The 24,505-nt window shown below is 39.9% G+C and overlaps 1 long non-coding RNA gene across 1 annotated transcript; it reads left to right on the top strand.

Moving 5' to 3' along the window:
- The first annotated feature begins 309 nt into the window (after positions 1–309).
- Positions 310–23,687, top strand: LOC121089140. The gene is made up of 4 exons (XR_005828140.1): positions 310–572; positions 15,766–15,841; positions 16,912–17,059; positions 22,946–23,687. It is a non-coding gene; the product is annotated as an uncharacterized LOC121089140 (long non-coding RNA).
- Positions 23,688–24,505: the final 818 nt, after the last annotated feature.

Consider the following 24,505-nt stretch of genomic DNA (forward strand, 5'->3'; position numbering starts at 1 on the left):
GCAGGCCGTGCTCGGGAGCCGCCCGGCCGGCCGCTGGGTGCCGAGAGCGGCCCGGATGGCCTCGCGTCAGCTGAGTCGGGCCGCGGGGTGCGCGGCGAAGGGGCGAGCCGAGCCGGGCTGCGCGTCTCCGCGGCGGGCTGACGCCTCCGCCCGCTCGCAGCTCGGAGGCTCGCACTGAGACAGCCCCGCCGGCAGCCGGAGCGCAGGAGGGGCCGCGGGGGAGGCCCGGGCGCCGGCGACACCTAGCGGCTGCGGCGGCCCGGCGCCGGCTGAGCCGGGGGTGCGCGGGGAGCGGGGCGGCCCGGCGGAGGGAGGGCGGAGGGCGGGGCCCGCGCCGCGGGGAATGCCCCGGGCAACTAGGGGGGGGGGCTCCCGCCGCAGCCCTTCCTTGGGCGGCCTTCCCTGCTGCGTAGGCGCCGAGCCGAGCGGGGCGCTGCGGCTCCGTCCTCAGCGGCCCTGCGCAGCCGCCTCCTCCCGCGGGAGGACGCGGATGTGCCGGGCAGAGGCACCGGAGACCGGCTCCAGGCCGTGCCCGCCTCCGGCCGCCCGAGGAGTCTCCCCGAGCCGTTTCGGTGAGGGCAGTGTGGGAAGGGGCGCTTGCTCGCTGCTTCGTCTTCTCCGGCTCTTGGCGGTATTTCTTCTTGGTCTTGTGGGGTGATTCAGCTCACCTCTGAGGCGGCTGGCATCCTCCCCCTGCTCCCCCCGCCGCTGGCAAGTCAGTAACTGAAGTAAAGGGAAAACATGTGGCTTTGTAGATCGATTTCTCACTCATCCTTTCCACATTTATCCTTGAATTTCCTTTCCTTTGTCTCCTGCATTCACGGTCCCCGAACCATTCCTCTTGTCTTCCTTGTGATCACTCTGATGCTTCCTTCCTGTGCAGAACCTTCCTCTCGGAGTCCTCCAGCTTGTTTTCCCTCACTTATCAGCCCTTTCCACCCCTACATTTCTTAAATTTTGTGTGTTACTGAACAAGACCTAAAAAGTAAAAACTAGTCTTGTGAGCCAGTAATTCTGTATTACCTGTTATTTTCAGGTTTCCACCACACAAAGAACAAAATACAATAGGAAGGCCAAGTTACTTCAGTGACATGGCTTTGAACGTGAAGTACTGGGTCTTAAGTACACTTAAGGGCAGAATCTGGCATTGGTGTTGGGTTTTTTTGCTTTTGGACATGTGCCTGTCCTTGCTGCCTGCCTGCTTACTCTGCCAGCTGAAGTTCTGTATCACGACCACAGGGCCCGTTCACAAAACGCGTCTCCAGACGTAGTGCAGGCCAGGGTTACTGACTGAATAGGCCAGGCCACATCTCAGACTCCGTAAGAGGACCTAACGCATAGGTCTTTCGAGTTTTTTCTTTGCCACATTCCTATATATGCTGAGGGAGGCCAGAGCTCCATCGTTCTGCCAGCAGGTCTGCACTATGCTCTGTCTAGGTGGAGACCGGTATGTATTTTAATCTGCAGCAGCAGCAAACATTTTGAGGAACTCCATGTGCAGTTTATTCTAGCCAGTCTTCCACAGTAGGGCCGAGTAGAAGCTGCCTTTGCAGGAGCAGTGCCAGCTGAAAATTTCCCTGCTTCCAGCTCCATTGCACCCTTCTAGCAGCACAAGGAAACCAGAATACAGATGAATATGTTTCCCAGTAAACAGGAGTCACTCGTTCTTGCCTAAAAAAGGAGAGCAAGTATAAAACCACTTCTTCCATGCACAGAAATTCACTTTGCTCGTGCTGATGTAGACTTTTGGTGAGATCAGTTTAGAATAAAAAGAAGTAAATATGACTCAAACAAAATTGCTGTTTATAGAGACAAAACATAATTACTTTTTGAATGTTTTCAAGATGTAGAATAGTTACCTTTGCAAAACTTGTGGGATTTTTAATGACACAGGGAAAGCAGCCATTCAAGCTTTGAACTTCCTGGTAATGCAAAGATATCCCTTATGGATCTTCTTTAAAACTCAGGACCTACCAGTTCTTGCTAGACCTACCAGTTCTCCTGATCTTGGAATGCTAACAAGATGATGTGTTTTATCTTACTCAATTTGAAGGCTATTTTGGGTAAGTAATAGCATTAGAAATTATTTTGTGCAAGTTTGTTATTATATACGTGATTAGTAAAACAAGCTTTTGAGATAGCGCAGCAGTGAGTGCATTTATTGCAGCACGTCCAAGTAAGTTATGTTCCATAAATTATGGGGAGAAGGTGGGTTGGAAGTTTATGAAGCCATTTTTGTTCTCAAATATTAAAAATATCAGTAAAATATGCTTGTTTTACATTATATGTATTCATGTCGCCATTGATACTTCTGTTATGGCAGGAAGTGTAATTATGACAAACAAAAGAAGAAGCTAAAACCCGAGCAGTTAGGATGAGTCACCAAAGAAATAAGGGGCCAACACTGATTACAGTGCAATGAGAGTATTTTAAGGTTTTCTACTTGTAATGGGGAGCATAATACGTTGTTAAGAGGGAAGTCTGTGAGAGTGTAACGTGATACCCATTCGGCCTTTGTATCTACCACCACTTGGTGCCCTCAGAGAAAGATTTTCACATATGGGCAAAAGACAGTACAGAAGCGAGACAGTGACAGACGTAAGTTTGAAACATAGGCACTGATTTTGATTAATTTATCCCATGAGTCTGGTTTTATAACTATAGCTATTGATTTGGTTTATTAGTGGAATATGTAGCAATCAATCATATTTCCATCTAGCTAACTATGATTATTAATATTTTAAACTAGTTTCAAGATGGATTGGCTGGTGAGTGCAATAGATCTGCTCTCTGAGCCAGCAAGAACAAAGTACACCCAGGTTACATGGAATGAATTATTGCCACTGGACAATCTGATGAAATCTATGTCAGCCATTAGAATATAAATCCAGCAGTAGGTATACAGTGTTGTCAGGAGACCAAGATTTCCTGCTTTGAATATAAATACACTGGCTTTGCCTCTGCATTTATTGAACAGAAGGACATAGTTATTTTGTGACAGTAAAAGTATAGGAGTTAAATCAGTCATGTTCACATAAGGGTAGATGGAAGCATTACAGAAATATATATTTTTAACACAGTGTATGTAGAAAGCAGATACTTTACTCCCAAGAGCCAAGTTCAGGATTCTGTGTCACAGCAGCAGAAGTCAGCGATCTCACAACCAGGCAGCAGTGTGGGAAAGCATTGTGCTCAACTACAAGGGATGTGTTCATTTGCAAGGGAAAGACTGAAAGTCTTGGCAGGTAATTAAAAGGGGAAATGATTTTCAAATACAAGATTTTGGTTTTAAATGCAATTGTTTTTTTTTTTTTCTATTGGATGCCAAAAATTTCTGAAGAATGCAGTATCCTCTAACTAATTGTATCTGTGCTCTGAGAGCTATTGTTCTGCTCACAGCACGAGCTATTTATATATTACTCTGTGTAGCACTCCTTTCTGTAATGATTGTCTCCCACCTACACAAAACTCCAGTCCATTTAAAATAAATTGATACAGCTTCTTGCTTTCTTATACCAAGCTGGTATTCATATAAAGTATTTTCCGGGTTACTTGGATTTAGCACGAAGTAATACATACAGGCCGCTAGACTAAAAAAAAAAGAAATTCTCTAACGTCACTGGAAGACCAAACCCCTTCCTCTGTGAATGAATGGGAGCAGGAAGTAGTGACAAGAAGGTCACCCTTGCAAGAAACAAAGAGCTACGTACTTCTGCTAACAAGAACTGTAGCTATCTCTACCATGATTTAAGTAACTGATAACTAGTCATTGGCTTAGTTGCATTCTATATTTCAGATAGAAACAGGGAAAGCTACTGTTTTTTCTTGTAAACCTTGCTTGTTTGGCAAGCAGGAAAGAGGTCCCAAAGTGCAAATAGTGGGGTGTTTATTATCTACACTTGAGATTTGCATTTGTGTAGCTATCCTGGTGATTGGTTACTGATAAATTGCTGGAGAAATTACCATTACTGGAAGGTCTGTGTCATCCTGTGCTTATCCCTTATCTCTTAATTTTGTCATTTTATAGCATATAAATATTTATTGTATATCAGATGACATAAACATATGACATACCATTGTCACTGTTTTATTATTATTATTCCTTTATGTTGCTTAACCTTTCAGTTCCCATATGTAACTTCACAACATCCAATCAAAATGCTATTTAAATATTATTTCACATTTCCTTACACATGGTATCACTAAATTTTGGTTATGTATCATTCATGTAGATAATAATGTCTTTACAATATCTGATTTGATGGTTTTATTTATATCTGGCATTTCTGGGATTTGGACATTCAAAGCGTCTACCAGTTGTGCGTATTTTTGGGATATGAGGCATGGTTTTAGTGGAAAATCTAGTTTCATTGTTTTATTTTTCTTGATATTTTTCTCTAGTTGGAGATTACTCCAACTAATATAAATTAAGTCTTTCCATTGACTTCAGCAAGAGTCAGGTTAATCCTTTTAGATGGAATTTAATAGCACAGAGAGGGACTGTGCTATTTCTCTATATTTCTGCCCAGGTTTGCAAACAAATGGCTACACACTCCTTTATTTCTCTGCTACTGCTCTGAAAGGCAGGACATCCTGCTTTTCAAAACCAAAGATATGAGACCTACCCCGACCCACCCCAACCCAGTACAATTATCATACTCAGATAGGAAACGGTGAGGTATTTTCTGTAGATTGTCTATAAATGAAGCTTCTGCAGTAGAAGATAGGTCACTATGAAACTCTAGCCTAGTGAAAGAAAGATTTTTTTGATATTTTATTTACATTTCGTTTTGGTGACTAAAACCATTGAAGAGAATTTGAGTGAAACAATGAAAATCTGCAGGTAATGGAGGCTGGTTAGTTGTGTGTGCACACCTTTGCTGCTTCTCCTGTTCAAGTACCATTCAGGGATACACTTCTCCTTTATGAAAAAAAAATCTGAAATAGCAGGGAAGAAGCTCCTGTTCTTCTCTGTTTCTTTCATGTACATTCAGTGTCTCAGAATAGCAAGCATCTCCTTCTCTTTTTCATTGTAAGTAAACTGCTTCATAGAAATTTGCAATCATTACTCACCAAATTGATTAGAAATGCTATCAGTGAGTCTCAGAACATTTTACCATTGCCAGTTGAAAGTACTTGGTGGATTTGAAAATAAAGCACAAAATACACAGAGACTCCTGCAGTTACAATATTATAGATGTCAAACTTATGTTTTTTTCCTTATTGTAATGGTTGCTCTCTCCAGAGTTTTAGGACTTAAGTGAAATTTCTTCCAGCCATGACAGCTGGTTACTTTCTTGTAATCCTGTGACATAAAAAAGGAAGTTTGTTCTAGCAAAGATGGTATCTGTTCCAGTGATCCTGTCTGACCTTAAAAGGCTGGACAGGAAGGTATGGAGAGACATGGGAATAAAAGAAGCAGGACTGGAGCTAAAAACTGACATAGAGAATATGAAGAGTATGAGAAAGGGCACATGAAAATCGCTTATGTAGTGGATGTTGGAGATAAAATGAAGTACAGGAAATCTGGGGACAGAATGAAGTGGGTTGAGGGAAACAGGCTACTGTAAGAAGGACTGAGTACTGCACACATTGTTCTGTGCACCGCCAGTCAAGGATATACAACGTACTGTCAATGTGCAGAGAATTCCTTACATATTCTAGAGATCCCTGTGCATGCTCACGTCAACTACATTTTCAAGTTTTTTGTGCACTGGCAGCTGGCTGTCAGGACTGCTTTCAAATGTATAATGGTAGCTTTTGAGATGTCAGTGGGAGATAGTCTTATGCAAAACAACTAAGGTAGAAGGGGGACAGGAGGAGAGCTGGAATGGATGAAAGAGCATGCAAGAGAGAAGATATGGGAAAAGAATGCAGGAAATTAGGAGGTAAGTAGATGTAGGGCTTTACCTAGTCTAGGCCAAAGGCTTTTACTGTCTCATAATCTTATTAACACTAACTATGCAGGGTAGATAGGTAGAATTAAGACATTACTTTTTAATGCATTACTGCCCCAGCTAGTTGCCCTACCCTTCTGCTGAAAGTTGTTACACCCTGAGGGAGAGAAGACAGGAACCATACCTGTTTCCCTGTGTAGTGTGGCAATTAGCTTTAACCACCAGTGAGGACACAGAGGCAGGTGAGTCAGATCCCCATAGTTTCTTCTGCCACACCTCCTACAAGGTTGGTACCTGCTGGCACATGGGAGGGACAAAGCTATGTGATCTGTAATTTTTTTTTAAATCAGCTCAGCCAGATCAGTCAGGCTTCTCTTTAATTTCTGCTGTCCTAGGAATTCTCCTGCTTTAGGCAGCCGTGTGTATGTTAATATGTTGGTGCTAGATTTGGAAGATGGCAACCAAGTGAGAGAGAAAAAAATGTGGCATAAAACTAGAAGAGTGTAGATGGTGGCTTCTATCTGCTTATGGAAAGAAAAGCTTCTTTTTGGGTACCAGTGAGAAACTACATTTCTGCACATGGATTTAAGGTTGAATTTTGATCCTGGGCTGGCTTTCTTATGAAGAACAACAACAACAACAACAAAAAGATAACCAATTAAACTAATATGTAACATATGGAATACTTCTGACACTGAAAATATCAAAATGCATCTTCAGATGAGATTAATAATTCCTACAGATGTAAAGATAAAAAAAAGAAGAGGTCACTCATAAATTCCAGTTGGTTTAATTGTGGAATTCCTCACTGTTTTCTTTTTGTGTAGCTTCTTGTTAGTTACTTTGCCAAATCATTGATTGATCAACTAAACTGTTCTCTTAAGTAACCCAAGCACGACATTTTTTAAGGTCTGTTTTCAGAACAGTATAAAATAATTAAAGCTATAAACAAAAAAGAAGCAGGAATGCCACAAACCCCCACATATCTATTACTTGTCATCTGTAGAGTCTAGCTGTTACCACAGAAGCATGTTAAAATTAAATGCTGAGCTTTATTTAACATACTTAGATGTCCTCTCTTTCTTTGCCTTTACTGTTCTTATTTCAGAGCTCTTTTGTTCACTTCACAATGTGGCATATTCGTGTTCACGTAGATACTTACAATTCACAATATATTACTGTACAATTCTACTTAGCTTTTCAAAACAAATATTCAATTGGAGATTTTGTAGCCACTACATAGGTGGCAGTTACAGTTAGTTAAGTGTTTTGCAGGACAGATATTAATTTATATCTACTAGAAATTAAAAAGAAAAATAATAAAAAAGAGGAGGGAACTATGTACTTGAAATTCTATATTGGTGTGATTTCACACCGTTAGCATTCTCATGCAATACTTTGTTTTAAAAATTAATTTACCTTTTTTTAATTTCATCAAAACAGTTTATTTTGCCCACCAATAAGCTCTCCATAGAAACAGTCGTATCTTGGTAACATACCAAGAATAAAGTTTGGGGAATACACGCCTCTGTATATACTGCCCTTAAAGAGACATTTGTGGTTGTTAAAGGGAATATGAGAGTTGCCTTTCTGCAATTGCAGCAGGCACAGCATTGCAATACAACCTGCCTTGATGCTTCCTAGATTGACCTCCTTACACATGAGATACAGGTCACTTCTACTTGCATTATTCCATGGCCTTCATGGGAGCATATGAGCAAAGATGTCAGGCTGTTGCCCATTACAGCTGGGGTTTTATTTTTGGTTTTGTTTTAATAGGATGCTAGCCAATGAAGGACAAACATTTTGCTTTTGGCCATTGTCAGCTGAATTCAAAACTGTTTTAGCTACTGCCCCTGATTTTTTCCCCCAGTGTTTCTACACAGAAAAATCTTGAAAAATCTTATTGCTGGTGTCACCTCATGCAGACCTGTACTTACTCTGTTGGGTGCTACTTTTCCACCATATCAGAGTTTATCTGGATGACTCCAGCTGACCCTAGCTTTACCAGCTCTCTTACTGTTTTGCCTCCCTCCTTTTTGCTCCCCTGTGGTTGCTGTAGGGCACCTGTTTGTCCTCTGGCACCTGATGTTGCCCTCTGTTCCTCATCATGCTGAAGTGATCCAAGGGAACGACTGCGATGATGTTTGAGCTCCTCTGCAGCACCATGTCAATATTTGCACTGTGCTGGTTATTAGCAAGTTAAGCATATGACTACACTGTAAAATTTCCCCAGTTTAATCCATGCTTCAGGGGAAAAGAAGCAGGAAGTAGAGTGGTGCAGGGGCTATGTGTACCTTATGTGTTTGGCCTAGGCCTCAGATTGGGTACAGGAGGGCCATGCCATTATTTTCTCCAGTTAGAAAGGGACGAAGCATGCTTTTCAGTTGATTTTTACACTGCTTTTAAGTTGTTAATTGCCACATCCCAGCTGAGAGCGATGTCTGCCTCGGCTGGTATTCTTCTCCAATTCAAAATAACTCAGGTGATTTAGCGCTACTGTAGAGTAGAGGGTGTCCTGACCCCAGCCCTCCGCAGAGGCTTTTTAAGCAACAGAACATCCTATCCCGGGTTTTGATTAAGGGAAAGAGCGGTTATCAGCTTTGGTTTCAGGCCCAAACTAACTGAGGGAATGGAGACGGAGTCAAGATATCTCTTGTCTCAGCATGCGGTTATTAAAAGAACATGTCTGGCGGCAAAAGGAGGCCTAGGAACCAGGAGAAACTAGGCAGATAAGCAGAAACTCTCTTTTCCTCTGTGTGAGGAGAATGAGGTGGAGAAAAAGCATCTGCTGAAACATGGTTTTAAAAATTCTGTATTTGTGTACTTAATCAAAATTTGCAGCACTAGTAGGTGAGCAAATATTATTCAGAATAAGAAATGGGGACACTGGGAGGGGTCTTTTTTGTTTGTTTGTTTGAGGGGTACTATGAACTGCCAGTGGTATTTTAGGAGGCTGAGTGAGGATAACCGAGGCAGCGACCAAGGTGTAAAAAAACACGGCAGAGCTTTAGAAGCCATGGGGTCTTTTACACCCCTCTCTCACAACCTGTGTACGCCCACCCCACCTTAGAGACACTCTTCCCTCAGTTCTCTTTGGCTGTGGCATCTCCATGCTCAGGTCTCATGCAGTTGTCAGTCCTTGCTCTACAGCCTGCATCATCTTTCAGCAGCTATAGTTTGCTTTCTTTACATTTGACGCAGATGGTAATGGGGCAGGCCAGGGACCTTTTCCGGGAGGTTAAAATAGATGTGGGAAAAGGAAGAAGACAGAGCACTGACAGGAGAGCAGGAAAGTCTGCAGTGATATTGAAAGGTGGTCTGCACAGAGGGAAGAGATTCAGCCTAAAGCAGCTGATCTCTCCTAGGCCTTAGCAGAATGGGTAGATGGCTGCCCTCAGTAACTGTCAAAGGCTGTGTCTACATTAGCAATTTGTTTCAAAGCAATAGTGCAATTTGGAGGAAAATCCTGTCATTGTCTCCATTTACCATGTGGTGTTTCAGTTCTCAGAGTGGTTTAAGCATACAAACTAAATTCCTGAAGGAGGAAATGAAAACAGAAGCTCTGTTGCAAATCTGCTCCACATGCACCCTAATGCTAATGGGGACAGTAGGTTCCAAAATAGTGTGTGAGCTACATCGCCACAAGGTCCTCTAGCACATACCTAACACTCCTTTTCCTCAGAAAGCTTTGAAACAAATGTGTAGCGGAGGTGTAGCTCCAGGGACCAAGCTAAATATAATCTAGAATAAACCTCCAAAACACATATTACGGAAAAATGAGGTGCCCTGGTATTAACTGTTTTGTTCTACTCCTAATGTGCTGAATTACTTTCTCACGACAATACTGCCTACTTTGCCTGTACCTTGAGCTGGCTTTGGGATATGGCAAATCTAACATAAACATGTACCTAGAATGTTTCTTGTATCTGATAGGTGGGATATGCACCATGTTTTATTATATATGTTAGCTTTTAAGACAGCTCTTTAATCACTATTAACGTTGCTCATCTTAACTTGAATGGAAGAGATATAGCAAAATCTGCCAGCAATCACAGTAGTAGACATGCTCGTACTGTAGCTGAGGATATAGAGAGAGCGGTGGAATTGTACCCCAGGATGGGTAAAGGCACATGGCCCGAAAACTGCACTCGGTAAGATGCCTACCCACCAAGAAAAAAACCAAAACCAAACCCAGACATAGCTGGATGAATAACTGTGACGATATCATTCTCTCCTAAATGGAAGTTACTGCATGCCTGCTATAAGGGTAGAAGAAACCAAACAATGTTTAAGCCAGAATGATGATTAGATGTAACAGTCAATTCTTACCAATATAATTACAAAAGTATATAGATTCTTAACTGTTGTATTGTCTTTTTTTTTTCACTTTTCCTACGATTTCCATTTATTTATGAGTTTATTTGCATAGCTTACTGACAGCACTGATGTAAGCTTCTAAGCAAGTACTCTGTGCTCTGTGCTGCTATTGTCACTTACAGTAAAGATTTAGTTATAGCTGTTTGCCAGAGCCATAATGTGCCCCCATCCCTCACATATCCTACTGTGAATTGAAAATAATGTTCTAACAAAATGTTATGAAAGGGCCTGCAGGATTACAAAGACTTTTTTTTGTATAGAAAATTCTCATGTTCTTTAGGAAGCTGTAATTTGTACAATTTAATCTTTTTTTTGTACCATGTCAGATAAACCTAGACATTCTGCTCTCAGATGATAGCACATTTGGAGATCTGAGAGAAACAAGGAGCTGCAGGAACATATTGCAGAAGCCTAAAGCACTTAGCAACAGAGAGAGTGTGGGATGCAGCGACAGAAGCCGGAATGTGGAAACAAGTGACATCAAGGCGGCTGTTTGGGAATGAAGAGCTTTAACTTTGTTTATAATTTCAGTAATTCTAAAGAACTTTGTTGTGTGGGAGGTCACTGCAGTCTATGACTCTGCATATATTCTTCTCTGTGTGACTGTTCTTCAAACTCCTATAATAATTATTACCCAAGAGTGCTGGATGTATTAATTCCCTTTTGTATTTCCTATTTCCCTCAAAACCCGGAGAAGTAAAATTAAGATACTTGCTTTGCTTCAATTTATCCTGTTAAAATAATACCCATGTGACATGTGCTTTGAAGAGATGGGTATCAGGAAGTAGCTTGATTGCAGAGCTTGATTCTCCTCATACTAATATAACTCTCTTTCACATACAGTGAAGCAGCATTCTTATTTTCTAACAGGTCCAGTCTTTAAAATCATGTCTTCTGGAGTGATACAAGCATTCACCATGATGATTTTTAGTGCTTTGCATTAGAACATCCTGATAGTGTGCACTAATGATGGATGTCAAGTAACTACTAAGAGAAGATGGCTGAGGTGCTGACCAGGATAAATAGAGTTGAGATAAAGAAAAAAATGTCTCCAACATCAGAGGGAGTTTTAGGAGGGGATTCAGCAATCGGTGTGTTTTTAAGCTCTGCAGGTCCCACTGAGGTAGAAATGATCTGAAGAACTTGAATTTTACTCACCAATTGCTGGAAACTATTTTACTGAATGCATCTGCATCTGCAAATGCAAAAATCTCCTTTCCTCTGAACAGTTACTGTGCGCTTTAAATGGAGGGGCTGCACAGCTCTAGGGTTGAAACAAAGGCCGTAGGCTATGTAGGATGCTTAAGGAATTTGGAAACCTTGTCATAAATGTTACATTTTGTATTTAATGAGGGTTGAACTAGCTATTAGCTTGTATTTTCTTTTTTCTCTCTGTAAATCTCTCTTGTGGTTTGCATTATTCAGTAATCAAATTGTGTCCACTCTTCAGGTATTCTCTATTGAAAGTAATAGTCAAAGGAAATGATAGAAACGTACTAAATTAGGTAATAATAGAGGTGCAACAGAAATGCATAGAACAGGAAAAAAAGATGAATACTTTAATATATAATAATGATGCCCAAGCAACTATTAGTATTGAAATCTAACAAATTTATCTGCTTACTAGTACAGTGTAGAATAGCTTCAGGCTACTGTTGCTAATTCTTTAACTTCACATGTGACCTGTCATTGGGTAAGTGCCCAATTTTAAAGGAATTGGATTCAGCCTAACTAGTGATCAACTGTTTACTTTCAAAATGCTGCAGTAATTTATTATTAAAATGCAGTAATCACACTAAATGGCAAAATTAAAAAGAAAAAATGAAGTAAAATAAAATCAAATTAAATAAAGGAAGGACACAAAATTAAGTCACCAGACCGAAGCTGGGTAACAAACATACTACTAACAAAATTAATAAAGTACAAAGACATCCCTAGACTGTAAGAGAAGTGTAGTGTAGACAAGGCGTTATCAAATCATTCAGGCTACAACAGGGTGAACCTGAAAAGTCATCACATGACACTTAGAAACAGCAATTTCTTCAAGCCTTCCAAAACACACTGGGACCTCTTACAGCTCACTAATGAAGAGAAGATTATCTTGGCCTGAACCTCCCTAGCTCCCTTTGCTTAGGAATAACCCTGAAGAAATGCTCCACCACTTGTACCCTCAGGGCAAAACACTTTTTCTTGAGGAAGTTTCCCACAGGTTCCTGTCTGCAAACTTCTCAGAGACTAAGTGCCAGACTGTCTCTCTACATTTTAATGTGCCTCTTCCATATTAATAGCTACAGAGCCCCAGAGAGGAAGTATCACCTGTTGAAGAGGTTTAAAGACCTGAAATTCCAGCACCATTGCTAAAATATATGCCTTGACCTACTCCCACTTCATGTTTTTCCTTTCTTCTTACTTTCTCCTCTTGCTCTCAGCTACTGCCTTTCTCTTCTGGTAAGGAAGACCATTATCTCATTATCACAGATCTCTGCTGTACCCAGCATACATAATTGCCACCATCAACCCTGAATTCTCTGACTCAGAAAATCTAAGTCAGAGGCTTCAGGCAGTTCCACCTGCTCTGTGGAGATCTGCCCGACCCTCTCACCTTCCCATTCAGCACTCCCACTCTCTGCCTTGTACTCCAGCTGCTTCTCTGAAAAACATCTTAGACAATAGAAATCGTAGGAACAGTAACATTAACCCCCACCTTTGCCTCCACTAAAAATCTTCTTTTTTTTTTTTTTAAATGGTACAAAAGCTTTTCCAAAGACAATAAAAGAAACACTTCAGGGTGCTACTGACACCATATTCTTTGTGATAACAAATTAAGGCCCTTTTCCCTAGGAAATGAGCCTGTAACCCAGCTTTTAATGTGTGAAGGAAGCCAGCGTCACTATCACGCAGGGAGCTGGAGCAAGATGCTAGTCAGTGTTGCTGTTATCAAAGGGAAATTTGCCCGATTTTAGATCTGAGAAACTGAGGCCTAGGGTCTGCCACAGCTAATGTAATCTTGTTTCTTGCCTAAAAACTCAAACCACAACAAACATATCTATGAAAATTAAAGTATCTCTTTCAGGAAGAATTCTGAAGAAGGTATTATTTTTTCTTTTTCATGTATTTCCCTCTTCTGTCCAGACTGTCTCTCACTGTTCTCCTGAGCAGCCTCTGGGGCTATCCTTGAGAGACCGACTTCCATCAGTGTTCAAGGCATGATTTCTTTTCTCTTATGGGAAGTCTCTCTTCCTGAGACCCTACTCTTAAACATCATAGGCATTTAGGGTGCTGCAGCCCATTTTCCTTTCCTTTCCTCTGCTATTCCCTGTGACTTCTCTCATCACTTTGTTCTGTCTTTGCCTCCTTGCCCAGTACTTTTCTGTGGATTCCTATATTCTTTCTGGGCTTTCTCCTCTTCTCCCCCCAGAAGAAAATCCTACTCATATGCTCTTTTCCATCCTGTACAGCTACGACAGAAGTTGTACTATCATCTACTACACTTCCCTCTCCCTGTATGCCAGATGCCACATGTTACAGCCCTTGAGCTTTCCAAGGCAAATTGCAGTCTCTTACTGCATCCCACTAGCACCAGTCTCTCCCATCTTGTCATCTCCATATTTTTATGTTCCCAGATCGTTCACTTTGTGCACTTGTGGTGCTATGAATACTGGCCATTAAATGTGCACCCACACTATGCAAAGTAACACCCTACCAGAAATAGACAACATGATCCCAGATACACTAACTTCAGAGACAGACTGTTCTGGTACGTCCTTCTGCTGTAATTACATTGTTTTGGTATTTCCACACAGCACAGCACTATGCCAAGTGGCTAAGCCTGTTTCACATTGGCTCAGATGCTGCATCTAATGTCACATAAGACTGGCAACAGTCATCTGACCTCTCACTGAAATTGCGATTTGCAATTTTGGCCCTGGTCAACTCATTTCTTTTTCTTCACAGTTCCCTGAAAACACAGCAGTTTTCACTGTCCCTGAACTATCAGGGTCTTGTGAACTTGTGAAGATCATACAGGTGCTGAAAAGTCACAGAGGAGAAGCACATTCTTTGGAGTGCGCATGTGGCTGAGTGAGGGCTAGGTAGGTATTGCTGGGCTAGCTGAAAGAACAGGAGCAGTATTACAGTAGGATAGCCGTTATTCCCAAACATGCTTCTCAGTATGTGTTTTGAGGAAATTATTATGGGTTCTCTGGAGGAACCGTGTACATCTGCAGCACAGATAAGGGCAGGCTCTCCATTCTATCAGGCCTTGCAAATGATTGTAGCAAAACAGTGTGAATAGCCATCACACTGAATCTTCTGGTCTGTAACTGATCTGCTGCCTACTAACTGAGCTTAACAGACAAGTGGTCTCTGGGTTAGGGAAGTATTTACATGCAGATGGCCTATGAAGAGTAGCATGGAAAAAATGGAGGCTCCTAGGAAAGTACATGATGCATTGAGTTTGCTATTTTAAGGAAATAAACCAAAGAGCTAAAGAAAAGGATGTTATAATTCCAGAGCTGGAGGACACTTTTTGTAGCAGACCTTAGTATGTGGTTCTTTTTTCTTAACTAAATCATGAAACGAACTACAAACCAGAGGCATAGGCCCTATTTGTAACAGATGTGATACCATGTGCAATGCCCTGGCATGTTTTTTTTTGGTATTTATAATCACTGCAGTTTTGTCTTCTATGTTAGCTTGTTAGCTGGCACAGAGTAGACACTGCAAATCTTCTCCTTAGCTTTTTAAGACAGAAGATAGAGTTCTGTGACAAGTAAGACTTGTTTGACTTGTGGCATAACATTTGTAAGCAATTTCTCTCTCCTCTCTGCAAAGAAAAGTAGAGGTAGCAGTGGTGTCTTGGAAGGCTTTCTGTTCAAGTACAAATATTTTTAAAAGCAACTCTCCAGAAATGGCATAATTGATTTTCATATTGCTTCAAAAATATTTGTTTCCTAATTAGCAAAGTAGGCTCTAGCTATATTCACAAGGGAAGCAGTGCAATTGGAGCAGATCTGTGCATAATACACATTTGGGTTTTTTACTTTGAACTTGTTCTAGTCTGCTCCTAGAGACTGAATTTCCAGGACCAGTTAGAGAATTTCAGGTGCGCTCATGGAGTGTATGTTTCAGCGTAGTTCCAATTCAGAGAGAGTTCAACCCATGCACTCAAGGTCACTCCGTAACATGAAACAAGTGCAGGAGGTGGGGCCGCTTCAAAGATGCACTCTTGATCACAACCAAATTTTTAAAGTAGATGAACCATAATCTCAGATCTACCAATTAACTTGGGGTTTTTTTTATTCATGTTTGATACATAGTGATTATGTTTCTGATGACTAAATTATATTTAAGTTACCTTTTTGGTAATTCAGACGGATGTATAATGCTTTATTTCAGTGAAGCTCTGTCTGCCTTCTCTAAGGAATCATTCTGTCAGTCTTATAATGGAATTATACAGGTACAACATAACAAAATTTTTTCCTTTCAGGATAATTTATTAAGCATCTCTATTGCTAACAATACAGAAGAAGGAGTAACATCTGTCTTACTTTGATTCTACAAAGGTAAATACCATGCTTTTGTCTCTAAACGTAATAGATATGCCAGAGTATACAAAGTAGGTCCACTGAATAAAAAAATCGACATTTTAATATAGCCATACCTAATACATGAAGAGCCATGTTTCCACTTGAACGCATTTTAGCAAAATTTTCAAAACTTGCTACCAAAGTTTCATCTATGTTTGAGTGGCCAAGGTCTACATACTTTTTATTATTGCATCAGTTAAACAAGGTAAAGTGCTGATAACAATTTCTATTTTTCCTGTAGTGCCATCACATAGAGAAAAGGCAATAGTTTGATCTCTCTAATTTGAAATTCTGAGGGAAAAAAGAGTAAAGATTACAATTCTATTTAGAGTATTTCTTGAATTAAAAGAAAAAATGTAAAGAGCAGGCTGATAGTATGTTGACCAGAAATACATGAATACATGTAGTTGTGTGTGTGTGTGTGTATATATATATATATATATATATGGGGTATATAATTGTCTTTTATATTCTATAAAATGGCAATACAAATTGCTATGCTAAGGGAATGGATGATACTGTTGATATATTTGTAAGGGGCTAATTGCATGGCTTCAGAGTAATCTTTGGAAAATGAGAAGTAAAAGTCTCTTGTTCATTAGAAAATGGATACTGTAAGAGTTGTCAGCCTGGCGGTTTAAGACTTCAACAGAATGATAAAACGGCAAGAATTAAGACCTATTGCCTTTCTTCTCTAAAAACCTATAATAGGGATATTAAAAACAGACCTGGGAAATGGCATGTATAAGATCTCAAATTATAAGATGATTGAAGGATTCTCCACTCACATAACTTTCCAAAAATCATGTTACTGTTTCTTAAATGGAGATTCCCAACAGACTATATACTAGAGATTATTTGCCAGTTAATTTTTATTTTTTTTTCTTTGTTACACTTTGATGCTAGATGAAAGTGTATGTTAAGGCACACAAGCTAAACTTTATTGTATTGCAAATCACCAAGGCCTTTATTCCAAAAACAATAGCTTTTGTATTTTTTATAGGTTTGTGTCTTTTACTGCTTCTTTTTCTCTGCATTCCTTTTAGTTCATCTCAAAAGAGAGAGCTCTCAGCCTGAAGTTTCATATGAATCCAGCTCAGTCCTGGAATACTATACCATCGGAGTTCTCTCTGCATTATAGAGAAGTTCAACTGTACAGCTAATAAACTTCACTTAGTCTGCCTATTAAGAGAGGTATGTTCACAATTTTGTGGAGGGTCTTTCAGTCTGAGCAATAAGGATTAAATTGTCTCATTCTGATTGATAAAACAGTGTTTCCAAGTTACTCTATAGACATTTAATATCATTTTATTATAACATTCTAAAGTATTTTAAAAATAGAATAAATGCTGTTAAATATAAGCCCTAGCCAAAATTTTAGCAAAAAGACAATCTGAATAAAATCAAACCAGAAAAAAATCCTAGGCATTAATAATAAGAATACATAGCAAACAAGGGTGGCTCAGAAAAGGAAGAAAGAGATATGAAACTATCAGCTATTTCAAACCTACTGTAGTCAAAACTAGAAATCACTTGCCACGCTGATTATGAGATGCAGGACCAAACACCAGGAAGAGAAATTTTTTTTAATTTAATAAAGGCACTCCACTCCCATTAAGTATTTGCATACTACTATTCCTTTTGAAACTAATATTGAATATAATGGTCTGCCCTTTAAAATTTTAAGGGGAAAAAGGCTATAGGAAGGCTTACTTCAACTATATTACCTGTAACAGTCTACTTCTGCTCTCCAGCTTAATTTCTGTAGGTTTATGTATCAGTGGCAATCAGTGGTTTACCACCAAAAGATGTTAGAATTGCTGCAGAGAACACCTGCACTTCTACTCATTCTTGTTCGCAGCTGGTTGCAACTCTGGGATTTTAATCTTCCTTCTAGCAACTATTTTCTTTAGTGTCATTATACTTTTTGATATTGTAGCTTTTCCTACAGCCCTACTAGGGATTTCATGATCCAGTATCTGCATATCTATAGATGTACTGATAAACATATAATCCTGTTTCTGGACAGTTTTTATTTCATAAAATACAATCAGGCAACAGCATCAATTGCTCTAAAAAGAAATTATTATAATTTTTACTTAAACTCTAATAAAGCCAGCATGGCCATGTTGCACTATTTTAGAAACCAGATGAGTAACCTTCCCACATATATGTAGAATGCAAAACAATTACTTGTTCTTAAACATTAATTTTCTAAAATTCTGAAGTACTGAGATAAAAGCTCACAATGACATATTTACATATATCATTACTAGAAATAATATATACCAAAAGCTCAGAATGGTATACATTATTAGAAAGAATAATCTAGAAAATGTAGTTACATAAAATAATAAAAAGGTATTGTGAAAGATATGAAATATCCAAATAATTTTGTGAAGACAAAGATATTTTTTCTATTTCCTTGAATAAGCAAGGCTTAATAGCCAGCAAATAACTACTTCCACATTGCATAATTTTCTACTGCTGACTTCCAAGCTGCTAAATCTCCCAGTCCAAGGTCAGGCTATTGCTCAAAACAATTTCTGTCAGCTGCTTGAACAAAACTCAATCAGCAGATATTTTGACCTTGGAGTGAAATATTCTTACAAGAGTGAGAAGCTAAGAATGGAAAATGGAAGTAATGATGCCAAGAAGTTTCAAAATTCATACTGTAATGCAATAAGAAATGGCCTGAACAGAAATGCATTGATCTAAAAATATTGGAGGTCATCACCAGGTTATTTTAGGTCTCTCTTTGTTTGCTCCCAATGATTAATTCCTAGAAGTCTATTTTGATCCTGTGAGTGCTCCCAGACCAAATGCACAACAGAGAAAGTGTTACGATAAGGATGCATTTAGCTATTTTGGAGTTATACATACAAACAATAGTGTTATTTCCCCAAGATGATTTCTATCTACAGCATTTGTAGCAGCTCAGAATTATAACAGCAAATGTGCATCAGGAGAATATGAATAAAAATGCACTGTCATATTTGGCTTCAAGAGAGATTTGGGAAGGTTTTCAGAACTAATTTCTTTCTTGGAATAGGCTATACTTCCTCTCATTTAAGGTTTGTCTTGAGAATCTTTATTAAATGAAGAAAATGCATGATGGTTTTAAACAAAACATGTCACTACTTTTTTTCCAAAATAAAATCTTAACTACTAGATGCCTAGCAATCAGCTTAAGCTGAATGCAGCTAAAATAGAATTAATTTCTGTGTTCCATCTCTGCTTCTTTTCTCACATTCTGTAGAAAATATAACCATCTTGCCAGTCTCTCTGCTCAATAAATTGGATGTTGTCTTTAGCTCAGGCCTCTCTCTAGGTTTTTACACATACAGCTAAATGTTCTGCATTTTTAGTGTGTTTCTAAGCTGCAGCTTTCACGCACATCACCAAAAATCTTGTTCAGACTTTAACCTTCTCACGTTTGGAAGAGATGTACAGGGCTTTGGGCTTTTGCACAAGACTTCTTTGCTAGTACTCTAGCATACTAGGCATAGCTTCTTCATTAGAAGAACGCCTACAGCTTCTTGAGATTTAAGACAAGATCTTTGACTGAGACAAGAAGTTTACCTCCATGATCAGTCTAGTGAACCAAAATTAGTACTTCCTTAGAAGAAATATATGCAAGTCCTTGGAAGTCTTTCCAAAATAAGCTGTATCAATTGTTGTCTGCTCCAGTAGAATGTACTTGTAAATTGGAATAAACCATGTCTTAATCAAAGAAAGAAAATAACAGGAATTTTAGGCAAACTATCTCATTGAAGCAATAGTTCCATCTTTTGAAAAGTCACAAATGGACTTTGATGTGACCAACTGCTACCTCAAGTCCATAAAGCAGATCTCAGAATCTGTTGTGTTTCAACTTAAACCTCTTACAAACTCATATAATGCAGCTATATAAAAAACCTGCTGCATCTCCCTCCCCAAAGACTGGTTAACCCACTCAAGGTAGAACAATACAGCCTGAGTGGGTGAGTCAAATCTTCGAGATTGTTCACAAAAATATTGCACATTGCTATGCTTTCTTGGAGGGGCAGGTGCTGGGGTGTGTGGGTGTGGGTGTGTGTGGGTGTTTGCACGCGTTGTGTGTGCATTAACTGAACAAGATCACTTCTCCCATATAACACATTTTCTGCAGATCAACTGGAATTCATCTATATGCCAAAGAATATTTCCCTAATGAAAAAACCCAAAAAACTAAGACCTTTTTGTGAGCATTCCCACTCACATGAAAAAAAAATATTACTTCTATATTTTAACCTTCAAAACTTACACTTCATCTTTAGATTTGGCACTGAAACTTTTCATATGATACAACCAAAACACAGTGGCAACTGTCACCCCAAACTCAAACGCGGCTCTGTAAGAACCTGGCAGTTTCACAGTTCTCAGTCACTGCAGTTCTTTCTTGTGTTGATCACTTCTTTCCCTTCCTCTTACTACACTGACACACTAGATCAGAAAGGAAGCCAAGAACTGTTTTCAAGTAAAAACTTGGTATTTTCCTTCTCTTAGCATCCATTTACATTAAAACTGTCCCAGACATGCTGTCGATATATCTTAAAAGACCATCAATTGCTTGTCAAAAGATTCACAAGCTTCAGCTACTTTGTTAATGTATGTTCCAGAGTTCAGAGACCATTCCATGTTTGACAATTTCTGTATACTGCCCAGTGACCGGAACAGTGCTGGAATACTTTACAAATATGTGTCACCATCTCAGTAAAGGATTCAATATGCTGCTCTGTTTGAAAATCTATCTGTATTGTGCCCTAAATAAGTAATTTCCACCATCTTTTCACATTTCCCTACCCCTGCAGTCAGGTATGTACCTTCCTAATTCAGGACATGTTTCTTCATGGTACAGCAAAAACTACAAATGATATCAAAATGTGACAGTGTAACCCTCATCTCCTTCCTAACTTTTCCATGGAAGGGCTGCAGGTAGCCCTTAGATAAGGTTAGGAATCCACAAATTCTGTTCGAATGTTAAAGGTAGGTGTAAGTAAGGCATCTGAGCCTAAAGATGCTATCAATAAGCCACAAGCAGCTCTAACAAACAGCCCTAAAACACAAAGGACAGAAGGATGGGAAGGAACAGTATAATCCCTCACAACTAACCATAAAAGCCCTGTACTCCGATATCTGTCTCATCAGCTGTAGGGATAGACAGCTGCCACAGATTGTGATAGCAATAAACTTGCACGTCTGCTGCACCTCTCCGCTTCCTGTACAGTTAGTTATTTGAAAGGTATGTTGATTCGAGCAAGCGGTTGGCCTCTTGTAAGCTTAGTAAAAGTTCTTCCTTTTTCTCCTCCCATTGGACGAATTGGTCACACAAAGTGTACTCCTGACATTCAGTAACTTGGTTCACCTCTTCCAGCTCTCTCAAAGAATGGCTTTTTAAGGACCTTTATCAGGCAACTTGGAGCTATTCTTCTGTATCATATCTGACTCCCCCATGTGAATAGCAAACGGTGAAGGCATTTTGTTTCCTTGACCTTGTTTTCCTTGCCTAACTCACAAACTTCATTTCTTCATAAGAATAAGCATATACCTGCCAGCACTTCTTTCTCTGGATTTACTTCTGTTTCTTAAATCCAGCAATGCACTCCCACTCAAAGGGAGAGAACTGTGAATTCTTAAAGGCACTTAAAACCAGGCAGGCATACCACAAAGTAGAGTAAACGTAGATCCCAGTTTTGAATATGGTAGTCCATAAATATGTTAAACATTATTTTAAAGTCCCATGTCTTCATTAGCCTATCAGCCTGAAGACTACCTGATGGCCCAGAATCACAACTCAGACTTTTTTTCCTAAAAGTGTCAAAGAAGACATGACATAAATTTAGCTCTTTCATCTCTGTGGACAGTCAAGTTACCCTGCAGAAGTCTGGTAATACAGCATCCATGACTGCCTCTTGTCTCTGAATATCAAACAGCAAAATCTACAGGCACCATAATTCAGGTGTACATTTGCTACAAATATCCTGGGAAGGGATCTGAACATGCATCTCAGAATTACTCATAGGAAACAAACTTTGACTGATGTACTAAACAGGGCTCGGCAGATGTTACCTCAGCCCCTGTACGCAACACCACTGGACACTCTTCCTGCCCAACACTGCTGTGATTATACAGTGTTTCCACCCTTTGTTTGGTCTTAGTAACCACTGCTGCTCACACAAGTGGAACTGACACACAAGAAGTAAGCAGGCAGCTTGATGAGTTAGCAGCAAACTTTTTCCCCTTTCTGACTCAAGCATACTTTTGGCCCAATAGCCATGAAAACAGATACTTCCTATACGGATTTTTACTACATTGACTCTTTACGAGTCTTCTATTTCTGAGGCAGCTTCCTCCTATCTGACCTGGTGATATTATAATAACCACAGGTTATTATGATCTCTTTGTTTGGGTCAATGGATTTACCTAAATTGCATTTCTTGAGATCCTGTCTGTGCCAACTCTCCGTAATCTCACCTACTTTCTCCCTAATTTTATTGTACTTCACATTACAATCCGTCCTGGTTTCAGCTGGGATAGAGTTAATTTTCTTCTTAGCAGCTGTGGCATGTTAACAGTGCTGTGCTTTTGATTTAGTATGGGAATAATGTTGATAACACTGATGTTTTAGCTGTTGCTAAGTAGCGCTTACTCCAAATGAAGGATCTTTTGGTTTTCCATGCTCTGCCAGTGAGCAGGTGCACAAGAAGCCAGGGGGGAGCATAGCCAGGACAGCTGACCTGATCTAGCCAAAGGGATATTCCATACCATAGAACACCATGCTCAGTATACAAACTGGGGGGAGTTGCCTGGGAGCTGCTGATCGCTGCTCAGGGATTGGCCAGGCATCAGTCAGCAGGTGGTGAGCAGCTCTATTGTGCATCACTTGGGGTTTTTCCCTTGGGTTTTATTCCACTCTCCCTCTCCTCTTCATTACAATTATTAGTGTTATTGTTATTGTTGTTGTTGTTATTATTATTACTTTATTTCAATTATTAAACTGTTCTTATCTCAATCCACAGGTTTTACCTTTTTTTAATTCTCCTCTCCATCCCACTGCAGGGGGAAGGAGGAGGAGTGAGCGAGCAGCTGCGTGGTACTTAGTTGCTGGCTGGGATTGAACCATAACACTATCTAAATGTTGACCTACCAACAATGAATAAATCGCTAGCCTTCCAATCAACAAATCACTTTTTTTTTAGGGTGTAGGAACATATGTATTTGAAAGAATTACTATAAACTTTCCAAGTCACACAGGTACTGACAGGTAAACTCCCATTTTTTTATGAAATTCTCCTATCATAGTTGCAACTTCAATAGCTGTCACTTTCTTGCTGTTTTGTATACACCAAGCTTTTCTCTGTAAATGTCAGATTATGCACACTGATATCTTTCTGAAGTTAAAAAGTTCTGTTCTTTTAACTATAAGCCTTTTTGCCTTTTGGACCCATTACGTATTAGATGGAGACTGTCTGGAGTGTAAATTTGAGTCTTCTCCAGAACAATAAAGTAGAAATCAATATTTTAAGCATCCAAAATTGACATCACACACACAACATAATGCTTGCTGCAGTGTAGTTCCTTGCTGTTCTCCATGGCTTTCTACCCTGTGTGCCGAGAGGGTCAGAACTGCCCTCCTTACACTAAACCTCCACCTAGCAGGGAGTGCATACTTGGACCCTGTTGAGCTCTGACCCAGGAATTTTAGACTGAACAGTTTTCACGACCTGACTGATCAGCTACACCCTGGTTAACAGTGGCTAAAGCTTTATCTTTGCTGTCATAGTTTTGTAACCCTCCCCTTTGGGAAATGGCAATACACCCTTCCTCTTACTGTTTTCTTTGACTGTTTCTGTGGCTGAAACACTAATTCAAACTGCAAACGTTACATTCAGTCCACCATCTGCTAGCCAAATATTAGAGATACACAAAGTTTTACTCAGCAGTCTCGTTTCCAGTCCCTCAAGTTCCCCTTGAAGCTTCTAAGCACATCTCCGCCTCCCGCGAATGTGAAGACCAGCCCTTTGGGATGCAGCACCATCTAGTGAGGCAAACTAGCTCAGATCTTCACGGGGCCTTTGAAAGGATGCCACCACCGGTAGTCACAGTGGTACGAGCTGCTTTTCACAAGAGACCAGTCTTTGTTAGTCATCTGGAATCTATCACGGGGAGCAATTACTGCTACATTTAAATATTTTGCTGTGCTTTGCCACACTAGCCAAAGAGCTTCCCGTGATAGATTCCAGACAGATTCTTGTATTTCAGTTGTCTTGTAAAATTCGTCCCTATACCCAGTTTCTAAATCCCAGCATCAGCACCTTTGTGCCATGTCTCTTCATTGCAGCCTTCGTTTTCTCCTGCCTCCAAACAGACATCTGAGGAACCCACTCCCTCTTGTGTTAAGCCATTTGCTGCCACCTAAATGCCTAGCCATTATCCCTGGAATTAACTCCGTGCATATGAATCGCCTGATTCCTGCTAATGCCTTCCCATACATAGTACCTGTTGGGCGATGGATGCACACAACTCCCAGCAGGTAACAATATAAAATCAGTGTGTAAAATGAGTCAGACAGGTTAGTCATAAATTAATTAAAATTTTTGCATATTCCTCATAGTGTCT

This window comes from Falco naumanni, chromosome 5, assembly GCF_017639655.2.
Source record: "Falco naumanni isolate bFalNau1 chromosome 5, bFalNau1.pat, whole genome shotgun sequence".
In the NCBI taxonomy this organism is placed as follows: Eukaryota; Metazoa; Chordata; class Aves; order Falconiformes; family Falconidae; genus Falco; species Falco naumanni.